Raw genomic sequence first — 17,256 nt, forward strand, 5'->3', positions numbered from 1 at the left:
TTATACCCAATTTTTAAGAAAAACCTCTGCTTCCTTAGGGGAGGTTTGTAGTATTTCCTAAAGTACAGAAATCTCTTTCTCTGCACTTTAAAAATATACACTGATTAGTCTCAAGAGTGACCAAGTAAAAGTGAATTCATGGTGCTTTAAGGGATGCTCAGCTTCTAAGAAATTAGGCTTTGTCACAAATGAGAGGTCACTTTCTCATCACTCTAAAAAAGGTAAGTCAAGAACCTGGCTGTTGGTGAAATCTGCCTGAGTGTTTGTGTGTGTGCATACACACATGTATATGTATACTTATATACACACACATGCACACACATGTATATCTACATATATATCTGTGGCAAACACACACATGCGTGTATACAGGGGTGTGAAGGGGTAGTGAATTGAAGTAGCCCTATGGTAGGGTTTGCTAATCATGTAGCCCAGCTACTCTGTAGACTGGCCACTGGCTGGGAATGATTTCTTCTTTAACAGGAGGCATATAAGAAACTTCTGAGTGGTAACAGAAAGTTACAGCACTATCAGAGAGAGTGGCAGCAGCAGGCATTTGTTGCTGGTTGACATGGTTTGAAAATTGTACCCCCTGTGTGATACTGCCCAGTGGATCTGTCACTATAAAATATGAAATTGATTTATCACTAAATAATTTCCTATGTGTTGTGGAGAGTAGAATTTTTCTGGCATGGAAATTATAGGCATTTACAAAAAATAACATTCAAAACTGTCTCTCATTGTACCCCCTGGGGGCGTATGCCCTACATGGCTGCCTCTCCTTAGTTCTGGCTTGTTCAAGGTCTCCTTAATATTGATATGTCCTATTTGCTCTCCAGACTGCTGTGTCCTATGTTTTCTGATTTTCTGGATTTTCTGATTCCAGATTGTTTACCAGGACATTGATCTAATCTTTTCTTTTATACCTGTCTTCCTGTCTTCTTTTTTGTCTGTTTAACTCTTATAAATGACCTTCTTCTATACCATAATTTCAGATTACTTCACTTGATTTTTGAACCCTAATTTCACCTCGATCAGCCATCATCTCAGCTCATTTCATTTCTATTTATTTAGATAAATGAACTTGAATAATTCACTATCCCCTCTTCCATGAAGCCCCCCCCATTTGTATCTAATCCTTCCTCATCTTGTGTTACAATAGTTTATACTCTATGTATTTGTCATATTTTAACTTGTGACAGATGTGACAATTTAATATCTTCCCTTATTATAAGCTAACCATTTATCCATAGACATAGCTAATAGCTGAGCCTATTATATTGTAGGTCTTGAGGCTTCATTTTTGTCTTTACAACTTAATCCCAGTGTCTAATATATTAAAAGCTTTTCATTAATGCTTGTTTTAAATTGAATTCTATGTAGCAAAAATTTAATAAATATTTGGTGAATTAATAATTTAATAGAAAACTTAGGAGAAGTGATTGTTTTGGTAGAGAGGATTTTGATTTAGTTTTTTAACATCACAGTTTTAGGTGTGTGGAAGGCAATATAGAGATATTCAGGAATGTAATTTTGAAACCCAGGAGAAATTGCATGGCTGGAGATAAACATTTGTATATGTCTACAGAGAGATCACAGTTGAATCTTTGAGAATAGTGAGATGCACGAGGAAAAAAAGTACAATGAAAGAGAATGAGAGAGAAAGAGAGAGAGAGAGAGAGAGAGAGAGAGAGAGAGAGAGAGAGAGAGAGAGAGAGAGAGAGAGAGATGAAGACAGAATTTTGGGCACTCCTATATGTAGGAGGCAAAAAGGAGCAATGGAATCCACATAAGTAAATAGAGGAGGAGCTATTGGAGAGGTTTTATCTCCAGGTTAGTTCATTGTAAGGAAAAGAGGAAGAAAAGAAAATACCAAAATGGAGATAGTAGATAATGCCAAATTCTACATAAAGATCAAAAAGCACAAGGACTGAAAAAAGACCATTGGATGGTGGGATAAGTAGGTCCTTGGGGATGTTCACGAGATCAGTTTCAGTTGAGTGGCAAAGGGAAGCAGCACAGTGCAAAGCATTGTGTGGCAATATGGTGATTATAGAGAGAGAGGCAGTTTAACCTAGATGATAGAAGACTGGTCTCATAGTCAGGAAAATCTGGGTTCACACCCCTCTCTGACACACACTAGCCAGGTGATCTTGGGCAAACTTCTTAACACCAGGAGACTCAAAGCTGCCAAACAGGTGCTGATATGTATTGGTTGAGAGAGAATTTACTCATTAGGGATGTCTTGTATTAGCAAAATCATAGGACCAATCTCCTATGATGGGGAAATGGAGGGAGTGAATATAGACTATTGTTGCTGCTTTTCTTGGAGAAGTTCTGTTGGTAAAAGAAGAGAAATAGGATAGTAATTCAGATAAATTCAGATAAAAATAAACCTTTACTAATTGAGTTTTTTGTTATTATAAGTATAAGAAGAGCATAAGTCAAATCAATCCCTCCATCTCACTATGCCCAGATACCTTTATCAGGTGAGAAATATTTTGATTGAATTAGAGATATGATGTGATCAAAACATAGACAATTCTATTGATTTAAATAATTATTTGATCAGATGTATTTTAGCTGTACATTACAGGAATTATGCTACAACTAGTTTGAGATTGAATATTAAAAAGGTCAAACGGTTGAGGCTGAAAGCCTTCCATCCATCTCCCTGAAAAGGAATGATTGGGAATGTGGGAAGAAGAGGAGAGCTCTGGTCTTGGCCTTGGTTTTCCTGGTCTCCATATTGCTCAAAAGAGGATCTTCTGAATTTGGAAGGTCAGAGGATTTTGAAATTCCAATCTGCATTCTAGTCCTAGCGGTATTCCTGGAATAGCCAATGCATTGTCTGCACTGGGATCTGAGGACAGACTATAGCTTCAGTGTAATTAAGGAGCCCCAGAAGAAAGGGTATACTACACCAGAATGTACCTCCCCTTACAAAGGAGTTTTAAAAAAACCAAAACTTTAGCTTCCAGGGCCTTTGAGTTATCCCTTTGCCACATGTGCTTGCTAAGATTGAGTCTCTAGACTCCACTTGTACTTGTGGGACACTGTGCCACAGACTTTTGAAGAGCAGTTATTCTTACTATACTACCTTTGCTAATATTCTTAAACCAATAGGTAATTAAATTAATAGATAAAAATAGGTAAATTAAATTAAATAAATCTAATTAGTTTTGTTGTTGTTGAGTCATTTCAGTCATGTCCAACTCTTCATGATCCAATTTCTTGGCAAGGATACTGGATGGATTTGCCAGTTCTTTTTCACTCCTTTTATAGATGAGGAAACTGGGGCAGGCAGGGTTAAGTAACTTGCTTAGGGTCACTCAGTTAGTATCTGAGGCCAGATTTGAAATCAGGTCTTTCTGATTCCAGGCTGGGTATTCTATCCCCTGTTACTATTATTATTATTATTATTATTTGTTGTTTTTCAATCATTTTGGACTCTTTATGATACCAGAGTCACGCAGCTAGTTAAGTGTCTGAGAACAGATTTGAACTCGGCAAGATAAGTCATCCCAACTTCAGATCTGGTTCTCTTATCTACTGCACTACCTAACATTTCTAAGTGATATCAACTGATAATCACCAGGTGAAGTACCCTACTTGTGACTCAAATAATATTAAAGAAATAATTCCCAATCTCTCACCCATGCAACACAGCCTTGGGGATATGACCTGTCAGTATAAAAGGGGGTTATAAGAGTAGCTTTAGACAAGTCAAGCATGCACTCACAACATCCCAGGTATAATCTGAACCAGATTAAGGTGTAATTGGGAAATACTTAAAATAAATATATCTGATTTATATTTTTATAATTATAATATATTTTAATATAATATATATTTATATGTATATGCATATATATTTAAATATATATAGAAAACAATTCATTTTAAAACGAAATCAATATATGGCCCGTGAATACTTATATATGGTTTAGTGTCTCCATTTCTATTTGAGTTTGACATCATTGCTTTCAAATATCTACTATGTAATTATAACTTTCTTTGTTATATATAAAAAGTTCTATATGTGAAGGCAAATCTGCGCTTTGGATATTCAAGGAGGAGCTGGAAGCGGAGGGATAGAAATAAAGGTTCAAATACCAGAAACTGCTTTTAGGGACCAAGTATGGATCAGGAATAGAGATGCCTAAATAAATCAGGGGAACATGGAATAGTTTACCTGTCAGAGTTATGGCTAAGGGAAGAATTAAGAACCAAACAAGGGATAGAGAGCATGCAGAGTAAAAAGCAAGTAGAAGCAGGAGAATATTGTACAGAGTAACAGCATATGATGAACAACTATGAATGATTTAGATATTCTCAGTAATACAGTGATCTAAGATAATCCCAAAGGACCCATAATGAAAAATGTTTTTCACTACTGGAGAAAAAAACTGATGGAATGAAGATTGAAGCATACTTTTTTTTTTTCACTTTTTTATTTATTTTTATTTCATTTTTCTTCTACAAAATGACTAATATGGAAATATGTTTTACATAATTACACACATATAATCTATATCAGATTGCTGGGAGAGAAGAGGGAAAGAAGAGAGGAAGAGAATTTGGAACTCAAAATTAAAAAAAAATGTTTAAAACTGGCTTTATTTGTAATTGAAGAAAAAAATATATACATACACATACACATGTATATACATAAATATATATAAATAAAAATTTTATATGTACATATATGTACCTATACCCACCCATTCACCTATACACACACATATATGTATATATGAATGTGATAAGAAAGATGGAATGGAGAGAAGGAGTGGAGGAACTAGGAAATGAATTGAATCAGAGGTAGAATATCCAGAGAGCTGATCTGGCCTGAGAACCTAAAAGATAAGAAGTTCTTGAAGAGTTATTGATGTAAGATCCAGGAATGGAAACAGCTAACCCAGGGGGGATTAGAATGTTGCCAAGGACTATAGTTTGAACCCAGAGTTTATATTTATAAACTCTCTGGAAAAAACCTTATTGCTTCAAGTTCTTAGAGGTTGAAGGAGATTGACTAGTCAATTTAAAAAATAAAGCAAGTTGGAACTTGGAAGCCAGATTTTTCATAGCATAATAGCTTTTAGGGTTGGAATAGACCTAAAAGGCCAGTTAGAATCCCCACATGTTCTTAACTTAAAAAATTAATCATTGTACTTTAATGTAACTGGTTTGCTTTGCTATATTATACATTTTATATGTTTAAAAACCTTATTCTAAGAAGAGGTTCATAGGTTTCACCAAAATTTGAAAAGGTCCATGACACAAAAACAAAATTAAGAGCCCCTGATCTAGGTCATATGCCTCAATTTTCAGATTAGGAAACTGAAATTACGAGAAGTTACATGGCTTGCTTAAGATTGCACAGGTCATAAATGGAAAAGTAAGGATTAGAAATCCAGACTCTATGGCCTCAAGTTCAATGTTCTTTCTTTCACATTATGTTTTTGAATTAAGCCCATCCAAACTGAATATTACAGTATTCCTATATTTGTAATTTGCCTAACCATATAGAACTTGTACTATAGGGTTCCTTAAACTCTTGTAAATAAATAGTCTCCCCAAACACCTGGCCAAGAGGGATGATGTGATCTCTGCAGAGGAGACCATAGAGGAGGACAGAGATATGAAGAGCCATGACACTATTCTCTGTAAAAGATGATTCTCTTTTAACTTTTGAATTTTGGTAGAGGAATAGTTCAGGGCTAAATTGGGGAAGTCCTAGACTGGAAAATACTCTGGCAATTTTATCTTGCTACAAAATGTTTGTAGCAGCCCTTTTTGTAGTGGCAAGAAACTGGCAACTGAGTGGATGCCCATCTGTTGGAGAATGGCTGAGTAAGTTATGGTATAGGAATGTTATGGGATATTATTGTTCTATAAGAAACGACCAGCAGGATGAATACAGAGAGGCCTGGAGAGATTTATATGAACTGATGCTGAGTGAAGTGAGCAGAACTAGAAGCTCATAGTACATGGCAACAACAAGATTATACAACAATCAATTTTGATGGACATAGCTCTTTCCAGCAATGAGATGATTCAGACCAGTTCCCATGATCTTGTGATGAAGAGAGTCATCTACACCCAGAGAGAGGTCTGTGGGGACTGAGTGTGGATCACAACATAGCATTTTCACTCTTTTTGTTGTTTGCTTGTATTTTATTTTCTTTCTCATTTTTTCTGGTTTGATTTGATTTTTCTTGTGTGACAAAATAATTGTATAAATACGTATGCATATATTGTATTTAACATATATTTCTACCATGTTTAACATATATTGGACTACTTGCTATCTAGGGGAGGAGGTGGGGGAAGTAGGGGAAAAATTGGAACACAAGATTTTGCAAAGGTTAATGTTGAAGAATTATCCATGCATATGTTTTGAAAAATAAAAATCTTTTAAAAAAAATAGAAAAAATTTTAATACATTTTCCTGAATCTCCCACCTTTCTGACCATTATTCTTTCTCTTTTAGAGGGATTCTTTCCTTTCAGTTCCTCCCTACCTATGTGTGTGTCCCAAGTCTATTTCTATTTGCTATTTTTCTTTATACTCCTTCGAAGAACTTATCTAATTTGTCAATTTTCTTTAGCAGTCTCCTAAAATTCTAATTGAAGTTCTTATTTCTTCCTTACTATCATCTGAAATTTAAAAACCAAGCTGCCTTCATCTTTTCTCCTTTTTGGATATGGTATGTATATTTTCCATTCCATTTTCCATGAAAGCAGAAAGAGTTGGAGATATTAAATTAAAGAGTTGAAGAATTATAAAACAGATCATTGTTCCCAGTCGAACTAGAGGCCTGGGCCCAGATCAGACTTGCAAGACTGAATGAACCCCTTAGTTTGGTTTTGATGGCAAGGAAAGGACTTCATCCCTACTTTCCAAAGATGTGTTTAGCTCACAACATATATGTTGCCTTCTGTCAAAAATTCTTAAAGTCATGTAGTGCTCAGGTGGAGGTAATGCTAATGATCTATTTGCCATTGTGTGATGGCATTTGGGGAAATCAATCTCTATAAAAAGGCTGCAAGGAGTAAAAATGAATGCCTTATTCAGGCCAGTGCATGTAGCAGTTTATACTGCTGTGAGAGCTTTTTGTTTTTCTCTGGCATGTAGATGCACAGGCTTTGATGTTAGAATTTTGGCTCATTAATAACTAATTTACATTTCCCAGACAGCAAATTGTGATCTGACACAAATTTATAAAAAAAAAAAAAAAAAAAGCTCCAAATGGCAAAACTCTTTTCTACAATGAGTCCTTTGTGAATTTTCTCTTAAACTTAAGGAGTCTGTGATTAAAATTTTAATACAATCATTGCAGTCTCCTGGGCTACTAAAAAATAAAGCACCATCTTATTTCCTGCCTCTCAAAGAACATGACAACTGGCTGCTCCTGTGTGGCTACTTGAAGGGCTGGTACTGCTTTTTCATCAGCTCTGAGTCCTAGATAAAATAGGTTTTCCTTCTCAGAACTCAACAGCGGCACAGGAAGAGAGCTCATGGAGGTAGAAGCAAGTAGTGAGATGCTCACAGAAGCTGGGCTTGCTGCTTCTCCGCATTCTCTTTTCTGGTTAATGGAAGGCAGAAGTTGTGTCAGATAGACCCGCTGGACTTCCAGAAGAGTGCTATTATAATGCTCAGTGTCCCAATCTAAAGGGATGGTGTCAAAATACAGACTTTCTGATGAAAGCAGCCAAAATAGGAGACTGGAAACACATTAATACAAACACATACATATATATGTATCTTCTTCTCCTGACTTCATCTGTTTCTGAAGAAACAGAAGCCCTTTAGAAAGACATCTCCTCATAATATTTAAAAAATATATTTATTTAGTATTTTATTTTCCCCAAATTAAATAAAAAATAAATTTTAATATTTGTTTTTTAAAATGTTGAATCCCAAATTCTCTCCTTCCTTACTGAGAAGGCAAACATATAGATTATATATTCCTTATAGTGTTTCTTAAAGATAATGAAAAGCACAAATAATAAATAATCCTTGGAGAAAAAAAATTCTAAAACTATTAATTAAGCACCTACTCTGTGTCAGGTAATGCTAAATAATGGCTTAGGATACAGAGAGGTATTCTTATGATTTATTTTTCTTCTCAGTACACTTATCAATCAACAAACATTTATTAGGTTTCTCCCATGTGCTGAGCACAGTGCTACATACTGGAGATAATAAGAAAAAAGTAAAACTGTCCCTGAACTCAAGAACCTTGAAATTGGATGGAGAAATATGACATGTACATAACTAAGGTAGAATGGAAGAACAGCAAAGGAGATGTCCTCAGAGTGGTAGGAGTGACACCAGTTTTAGAAATTCTGGACTGGTCCTTTAAATAGGAGTGGGGAAGTCATTGGGCTTCCTTGATTCCTGAAAAATAAAAAGCTCTACCTATGGGGAATTAACATCAAAAGCTTTTTTTAATTCTCATAGCTTTTCAGGGTCATCTTTCTGACTTATTATTACTCATAACCATGAAGATGCAAAGGCTAAGGGGATAATAGTTGATTTGAATTTAGTCAGGAATTGTACTTTTCTTAATCTTATTATCTGTAAATCTTACTAACTGTATTTTGTTTGCATTCTGTGGTCCATAAATGTCTCTTTTTATTCTAACCCTGAGCCAAAATATTGGACTGGCTTGACACAAAATATGGTCAAAGCATTTTACAAAAAGTTGAAGAGATAGAAATCATTCTCTAACTGTTGAGAAAATCTTAGTATATCAGAAAGGTGACACAACCTCTGCTCTCAGAGAACAAGGATTTGAATGGAGTATATGGAATACTTCCTCTCCATTCAACTAAATTTTGCTAGATGCCTTCTAAGAATACTTCTTATGTATCTTTGTGTAAATGCATAGTTGTCTTACTGATTAGAATATTGTTTTTGGTTGTCTTTTGTTCTCAAAGAGAACCGATGGCAACAGGAAGGTAATTTCTTGCCTTGCAAATGAATTGGATTTTAGTATAATATCCTTGAGGACACTTTTCTATCCCCTGTGCTTAGTACAGCAACTAGTAAATAGGAGGAATTTGATAAATAGTCATATGTTCAATTAAATTGAACATGTATTTACTGAACTATATTCTTTTCCATGAAGGTTTTCATGACCTCCTATCTGGACATGATTTCTTCTTCATCTTAGAGCATTTTATATTCCTTTCATGTTCTTACTTTCTAATTTGTGGTAGAGTTTCCTCAAGGAGAACTCCCTCTATGCTAATGAAATCATGGTCCAGACTCATAGAGTAGGGAAATAGAGGAAGTAACTCTAGATTACTATTGTTGCTTTTCATTAGGGAAGTTTTGTGGTGAAGAGAAGGGACAGTAATTCAGATAAAAACAAACCCCTTGTTCTGATAAAGGCCTCATTTGTAAAATATAGAGAGAGTTGATGCAAATTTATAAGAATACAAGCCATTCTCCAATTGATAAATGATCAAAAGATATAAACAAACAGTTTTCAGATGAAGAAATAAAAATTATTTCTAGTCATATTAAAAAATGCTCTAAATCACTATTGATCAGAGAAATGCAAATGTAGATACCTATGAGGTATCACTACTTACCTCTCAGATTGGCTAAAATGACAGGAAAAGACAATGATGAATGTTGGAGAGGATGTGGGAAAACTGGGACACTGATACATTGTGAATATATCCAGCCATTCTGCAGAGCAATTTGGAACCGTGCCCAAAGGGCCATCAAATTGTGCATACCCTTTGATCCAGCAGTGTTGCTACTGGGTTTATATGCCAAAGAGATCTTAAGGTGGGAAAGGGACCCACTTGTGTTTGTGACAGCCTTTTTTGTAGTGGTAAGAAACTGGAAACTGAGTGTTTGCCCATCAATTGGAGAATGGCTGAAGAAGTTATGGTATGTGAATGTTATGGAATATTATTGTTCAGTAAGAAATGACCAGCAGGAGGATTTCAGAAAGGCCTGGAGAGACTTACATGAACTGATACTAAATGAAATGAGCAGAACCAAGAGATCATTATACATGACAACAATAAGATTATGTGACAATCAATTCTGATGGACGTGGTTCTCTTCAACAATGGAATAATTCAGGCCAGTTCCAATGGTCTTGTGGTGGAGAGAGCTATCTGCATCCAGAGAGAGGACTGTGGGGATTGAGTGTGGAGCAAAACATAACATTTTCACTCTTTTTATTTTTGCTTGCTTTTTGTTTTCTTCTCATTTTTTCCTTTTTGATCTGATTTTTCTTGTGTGACATGTTAATTGTGGAAATAAGTATAGAAGAATTGCACATATTTAACATATATTGCATTACTTGCTGTCTAAGGGATGGGGTAGGGAGAAAGGAGGGAGAAAAAACTTTAAACACAAGGTTTTGCAAGGGTGAATGTTTAAAACTATTTATGCATGTATTTTGAAAATAAAAAAGCTAAAAATAAAACAAAACAAACACCTTCCCAATTAGGTTTAGTATACTTATACCCTTTAGCATGATTATTCTCCTTTTATGAAGAGTTCTAGGTCCAATCATAGAGAGTCTTAGCACAGTTCTTTAAACATAATAATTACTTAATAAAAATCTTGTTCTGTTCCTCATTTCTGTTTAGGAACCTTTCATAATATGAGAGATCCATAAGATATGGCATTGCTCTCAGAGAATTAGTGTTCTGACATGACATTAGGAAAGTGAAGAATTATAATGGGAAAAGCTGTGGTGGGGACATCTGAACACCTGAATTCAACTTCTAGCTCTGAGGCTGTTTTTGTTTTTGTTTTGTGAGCCTCTTGGAAGTTTGGTTTCTCAGTTGTAAAGCTGTTGGGTCTTAGACAAGATGATCTCTAACTTTCCTTCTAGCTTTAATATCTTTGGATTCTATGTTTGTTTCTCTTTAGTGTCTATCCTCTTAGTTCACCTCTGGGCTACTAAGGATGTTCTGTATAGAAAAGGAGAAAACTATCTCTGAAATGTAAGACCAGTAGAGCTGGAAGGAAATTTCTGAAGGTTCAGCATTATGGGATGGGGATGAGGGAAACATGGCAAAGCTCCTTCCTTAAGCCTTCTCTTACAAGGCTTGGTCCTATTAAGTTACTCTCTGCATAGGAAAACAACCAAAGGAATGGCTGACCATCTCCTTGCCAAGGTGGAGTAGAAACATACTCAGAAATGAAGAGTTTTAAAGCAACACCACTTGAAGAGAGATTGAGATGGTCACAGCATGGGCTAAATTGACTGCATGCAGAGAATCCACAAGCTACTCCAATTCTCTATATTATTTTAATAACAGGAAGAATATTTTTGGAATGTTCAGCAAAGATCTCCCTAACTGGATATGATCCCAGTTTCTAACTCATCTGTTCTTAGTTTTTCAAATAAGCTTTGCATGAAGTGAATTGACTATTTTTCTTGGTCTCTATTTCTTAGTCTTCATCTATATATTCAGCCATATTAAAAATATTTTTTCGGATTTTTTTCCCTCCCTTTCTAGTGCCCAGCCTCTTAAACTATGCTTTGTGACCCTATATGGGTCTTGTAATTGAATGTGGGGGTCATGAAATTATGATTTCTTACAGTAAATATTTAATTTGTATAACTATTATAATTATATACCTATATATCTGGGGTTGTATAAAAATTTCTTGGGTAAAAAAGGGTTGTGAGTGGATAAAGTTTAAGAAGCTTTGTTTTAGTGAACAAAAAACTTCCCCATGTGACTAGCTCCATGGAAAATCATTAGGAAAATTAGTTCTGAGGGACCCGTTATGTGCAAACATGTTTGTGGCAGCTCTTTTTGTAGTGGCTAGAAACTGGAAACTGAGTGGATGCCCATCAATTGGAGAATGGTTGGGTAAATTGTGGTATATGAATGTTATTGTTCTGTAAGAAATGACCAACAGGATGATTTCAGAGAGGCCTGGAGAGACTTATATGAATTGATGCTGAGTGAAATAAGCAGAACCAGAAGAGGATTATACACAGCAAAAACAATATTATACAATGATCAATTCTGATGGATGTGACTCTCTTCAACAATGAAATGATTCAAAGCAGTTCCAATTGTTCAGTAATGAAGAGAATCAGCTACACCCAGAGAGAGATCTATGGGAAATGAGTGTGGATCACACATTGCATTTCCATTCTTTCTATTATTGTTTAACTCAGTTGTAAGTTACTTGCTATCTAAGGGAGGAGTAGGGAAAAAGGAGGGATTTTTGTTTTTCTTCTCAGTTTATTTTTACCTTCTTTCTAAATTCGATTTCTCTTGTGCAGCAAAATAACTGTATGAATATGTATACATATATTGTATTTAACATATACTTTTAACATATTTAACACATATTGGACTACTTGTCAGTTAGGGGAGGGGGTGGGGAGAAGGAGGGGAAAAGTGGGAACAGAAGGTTTTGTAAGTGTCAGTGTTGAGAATTACCCATGCATATGTTTTGTAAATAAAAAGCTATAATAATAATAATAATAAAAATAAAAGAAAATTAGTTTTGTTTAGTGTTCTGTAGCTCAGATTGAGTTCCATTCCTCAAGACAACTTCTAAGCTATTTCTCTAGCTTGAACACCAGGTGATACCATGGCAGATGGGATTCCGTTTTTATGATCTGAAGCAAATGACTTTGGGTCCCATATTTTAATATTATGAAGTAGAGATAATCACATTTGTCTTCTGCCTACTTCACATAATAATCCTGAGGAGTGATATGTTTGGGAACTTTCTGATCACCACCAGGCAGGTGTACCCATGTACCAAAATGCACACACACACATACACACACACACACACACACACACACACACACGGGCAGGAGCATTCACATAAATATACATACATAACACACATGGTTAGTATAATCAGTTACAATAATTAGGGTGTTCCACAGTGCCTTAAATATTGTTTGCACTTAAAAAATACTTTCATCATGGCTGTTATTAATTTATCCTCCCAGGTTTTTTAAATTTGGTATTGAATTTGGCTATTTTCCTAGTCACAGGGGGCTAGACTGAATTTTCTCTGAAGATTGTCATTTTTGTTCCAGGCAATGAAGCCTCAAACCTATCAGTACATATAATCAAAATACTTTCTTTGGATGAAGCTTCAGGGTGAACAGTTGTGCTATAGTCCTCCCCTTCTCCATGTTATGATATTGTTATGATTTTGTGTAGGGACCCCTTTGGCAAGGATGAGGCCTATGGATCCCTTCTTGGAATAATGACTTTTAAATTCATAAAATATATAGGATTACAAAGGAAATCAATTAGTCAAGGTAACAAGTAGTTATTAAATATTTACCATGTGCCAGACACTGTGCAATTATATTGAAAACAGGTACCATAATATATATTTTTAAAAAGTTTGTTGTTAAGAACAACGATCTCTGCTCTAGATTAATTTGCTCACTTGTTCACTTGTTCATGCTTTAATAAATCAAGGGTCTGCAGCTTGTCCTATGAGTACTCCTTTCATTGACTCTGCTTTCAGTTTCTTGATAACATTGTAGATGATCACATTTATGAGCTGCTGAGCCTGAAAAATTAGTCCTCAGTGGATTGCCTCTGAACTTTGTTAGATTAGCTCTCATATGCCAACCACAGTTTATCACTGAGCCCAGGCACAATCTATTTTGAATGGTGGAATGTGTAAGGGCCAAACTTTTACTAACATCATCTTTAAGAAGTCACACCATGATGAGTTATCAGAGTAACCTTTAGTAATATTTGACATTTTTAGAATACTTTTAGCATTTGATAATATTAATAACTGACATCTCAATAATGGTTTAAAGTTTTCAAAGCTCTATGTGACTTTGGATAAGTTACTTAACTTGAGTTTTATTTTCTCATCTGGAAAAATGAGTTTAACCTTTTAAAAAGACTTTTAAAAAAATGCTTATTAAATTAATAAGTGGTTCTTGATCGATTAAATGCCAGGCATTTTGCTAGAGGACACAAAGAGAAAAATTAAAACGAGCCTTGATTTTAAGGAGTTTCTGTTGAATTTGGCAGAGATAATTGGTATATCCACAAATAAATGTAAAAAAAAAATCAGCAAAAACATTGGAAGGAAGTTTAATCACTTGGGGGTAAGGGATTAAGAAAGATAGTAGTGTGCAGATAATATTTCAACAACTGGCTCTTCCCCTCCTCCCAAAATGCATGTAGGATCTACTTTTAAGTTTAATTTGCATTTCTATTACTTTCTTAAGTCTAGATCATTACCAAAACAGTAAATCAAACCCTGATTTGTAACATTAGCCAATATCTAAGATGTAAGTGTTCACACTGAAAATTTAGCAATCAACTTTTCAGAGTTGCATGAGTTGGCACCCATACAGTCTTGGGAAAGGTCTCATATATCAAAGTGGTACCTGATATGATAGTCTTGAATGGGGCTAAGGAGCCTGAGAGGTTGAGGTGAGGAGTGAGAATATTCTTGGGATTAAGCATATTTTATACAAAGACCCAGGTGAAAAGTGGGATTAAAGGGCCAGTTTGACTGAGATGGGATGTCTGAGAAGAAATAGCAGATAATCAGTCTGAAAAGATAGACTGGAACCAGATTGTGATGGGTTTTTCCAGTGAAAAAAGGGAGGCTCTATGTTATCCTAGAAGCAATAAACAGCAGCTCCATCAATTTGGGACTGGAGAAGCGTGATCCTAGAGGAAGGGAGAGCATGTTGGAGGTTTTGGCAGTCGCTGAGGAAGACGTGATGAGGGTCTAAGCTAAGGTAGCCACCAAGGCAGTGGAGAGAAGGGAAGAGATGTGAAAAGCATGGAAATGTATAATCTTTAAGACTTGGCAATTTGATTGTATATGGAGGATTGTGAGTGGGGGAAGAAAGCTTAGAGGTGAAGATGACTTCAAGGTTGTAGTCCTGGATACCTAGAAAGATAATGTTGCCTTCCATAGAAATAGGTCAGCTAGGAAGGACGATAGGTATTTTTTGGGGTGGAACATGAATATTATTTTCTATGCCTAGGAAACTAACATAATGGACTTGTCAAGCAGATGGTGGGTGATTCTACATTAATAATAATGGTAATAAAAATAGCTAATATTTATATTACATCTGCTTTGTACTAGCCACTGTGCTAAGCACTTTACAATTATCATCTCATTTGATGGTAAGTAGGTGCTATTGTCATCACCATTTTCCAGATGAAGAAATTGAGACAGTGATTAAGCATCTTGCTTAAGCTTACATAGCTAGTCTGATGCTGCATTTGAACTCAGGTTCTCCTGACTCCAAGCCTTGTGCTCCATCCACTTTGCCACTTGATTGTCTTAGGTACATAAGCACAATTTTGTTTCCATGACATTTTGAAATTGTGATTTAAATTCTCAAAATTAAAAATTCATTATCCTTTAAAAAGTACAAGTGCCCTACATACATTTGATTCTTATAAAGAAATAGAGTGGATTGTTTTTGTGTTGGTCTATCTTGATTTAAGTGGGCTTGGTGGTACAGTGGATAGAGCACTGGAGTCAAACTTACCTTCCTGTGGCCAAATTGGACCTTAGACACTAGCTGTGTGACCCTGGGCAATTCATTTAACCCAGTTTGCCTCAATTTCCTTTTAAGTAAAATGACCTGGAGTAAGAAATGTCAAACAATTCCATTATTTCTGACTAGGAAATCCCAAAAGGGGTCCCAAAGAGTTGAATATGACTTAAAAGTGATTAAACCCACTACAACAAAAAATCTTGATTTGGGGACCTGGCACATAAGAAGTATATAACAAATGCTTGCTGACCAGAGGGGCAGTCTTTCAAGTCACATTTTTTTTAACCCTGGCTTACCAGATGGTACTTCAAGACAAACAAGAATCTTGAGGAACAAAGACTGCAACAAAGCAGCAGTGAATATTATCTTATTCTATTTCTCTAAGTACAGGGCATCTGGGAATGAAGCAGTGGGCATGTGACAATAGTGTACTAGTAGGTGGTGGCTGTTGTCACCACATTCTTGGCTTTTATAAGGTCACTCAGTTGCCCAGACAGAAAATGTTTTAGACATTTGGGTCAAAGCTGGACAAGTGGCCATCTTGGCTAAAATATGCAATTCTAATTGGGGTTATGGGTCTCCTGCAGGGAGTTGATGCTCTGGGGAGGAGGAGGACCTCCCCTCATGCACCTGTTTCATTCCACCTTAAGTGTGATTAGAATGGAGGAGAGATTTTGAATCATCTCTATGTGGTGGTTAGGCACAGGGTGGGACTGCTCAGGATTTTAAAGCATGGTATGCTGAAGTGAAGATGTTTTTAATTGCTCCAGACATTTTTCCTTTGGCACATGGCAGTAATTTGGCCCTGCTGTTACACTCAATCATAGCCAGTCTTAGGGTCAGAATTCCTTGGAGGAATAAGCAGGCTAAATCTTGAGGATATTTATTTATTCTGGGTAGCAACTGGGAAGCATGCTGGGCTTAGAACATTGATAGTTATTCACAGGAAAGAGCTTACTTGGCCCTGGTTTTTAAGTCATCATCAGATCAATCTGATATTTCTGGGAACATACTAAGAATACCTACATTCTCCCCTTTTCCCTCATATTTCCCCTATGTAAAAATAGGAGAAACATTGGCAATTAATTTCTTTTGTTCAATATCTTTGAATCAAATCTACCTAAAGACTAAACATATATATGAGTTTGTCCTCTGCCTTGATTGGACTACTGAACAGCATTAAATAAGCCACTGACCTCTTTTTTTCTTAAAAGGAGTTATTTACTGAAGATTGGAGGCTATTTCTGAGACTTCCAGGGGTTCAACTCAGCTGACATACTCTTTAGGCTATCTTACTGCCTAAAACTTACATTTATTTAAATAAGAATGAATCAGATGGTTGGAAAACAAGGCTTCTCTGTTGTATAAATCAAGTCCAGAATAATTTTTTTTTAGTGTGCAAGGAAGAATGAATTTGGTATCTGAAGATGTAAGTTAAAGTTGTGGTTTTACTATTAACCATCTGTGAGACCTTTGTTCAATATCTTAAATTCTTGGTGACTTGGTTTCTTCAATTGTCAGTTGAAGGGATTGGGGCTAGCTTTGTAGTTCTAGATTAAAATAACTTTTAAAAATCCTATGTCAAAGTTGACTGCAACATGAACTTAAGTAAAATGAATCACTTTCAAATTTATTTATAAAATGTTAATAATAAAATATATGTCCTGAGAGGGAAAAACCACCCATAATATTGACTTGAAATTTTTGTTTAGGAACTAGGGGTT

The sequence above is a fragment of the Antechinus flavipes genome, chromosome 3 (genome assembly GCF_016432865.1).
Source record: "Antechinus flavipes isolate AdamAnt ecotype Samford, QLD, Australia chromosome 3, AdamAnt_v2, whole genome shotgun sequence".
Classification (NCBI taxonomy): domain Eukaryota; kingdom Metazoa; phylum Chordata; class Mammalia; order Dasyuromorphia; family Dasyuridae; genus Antechinus; species Antechinus flavipes.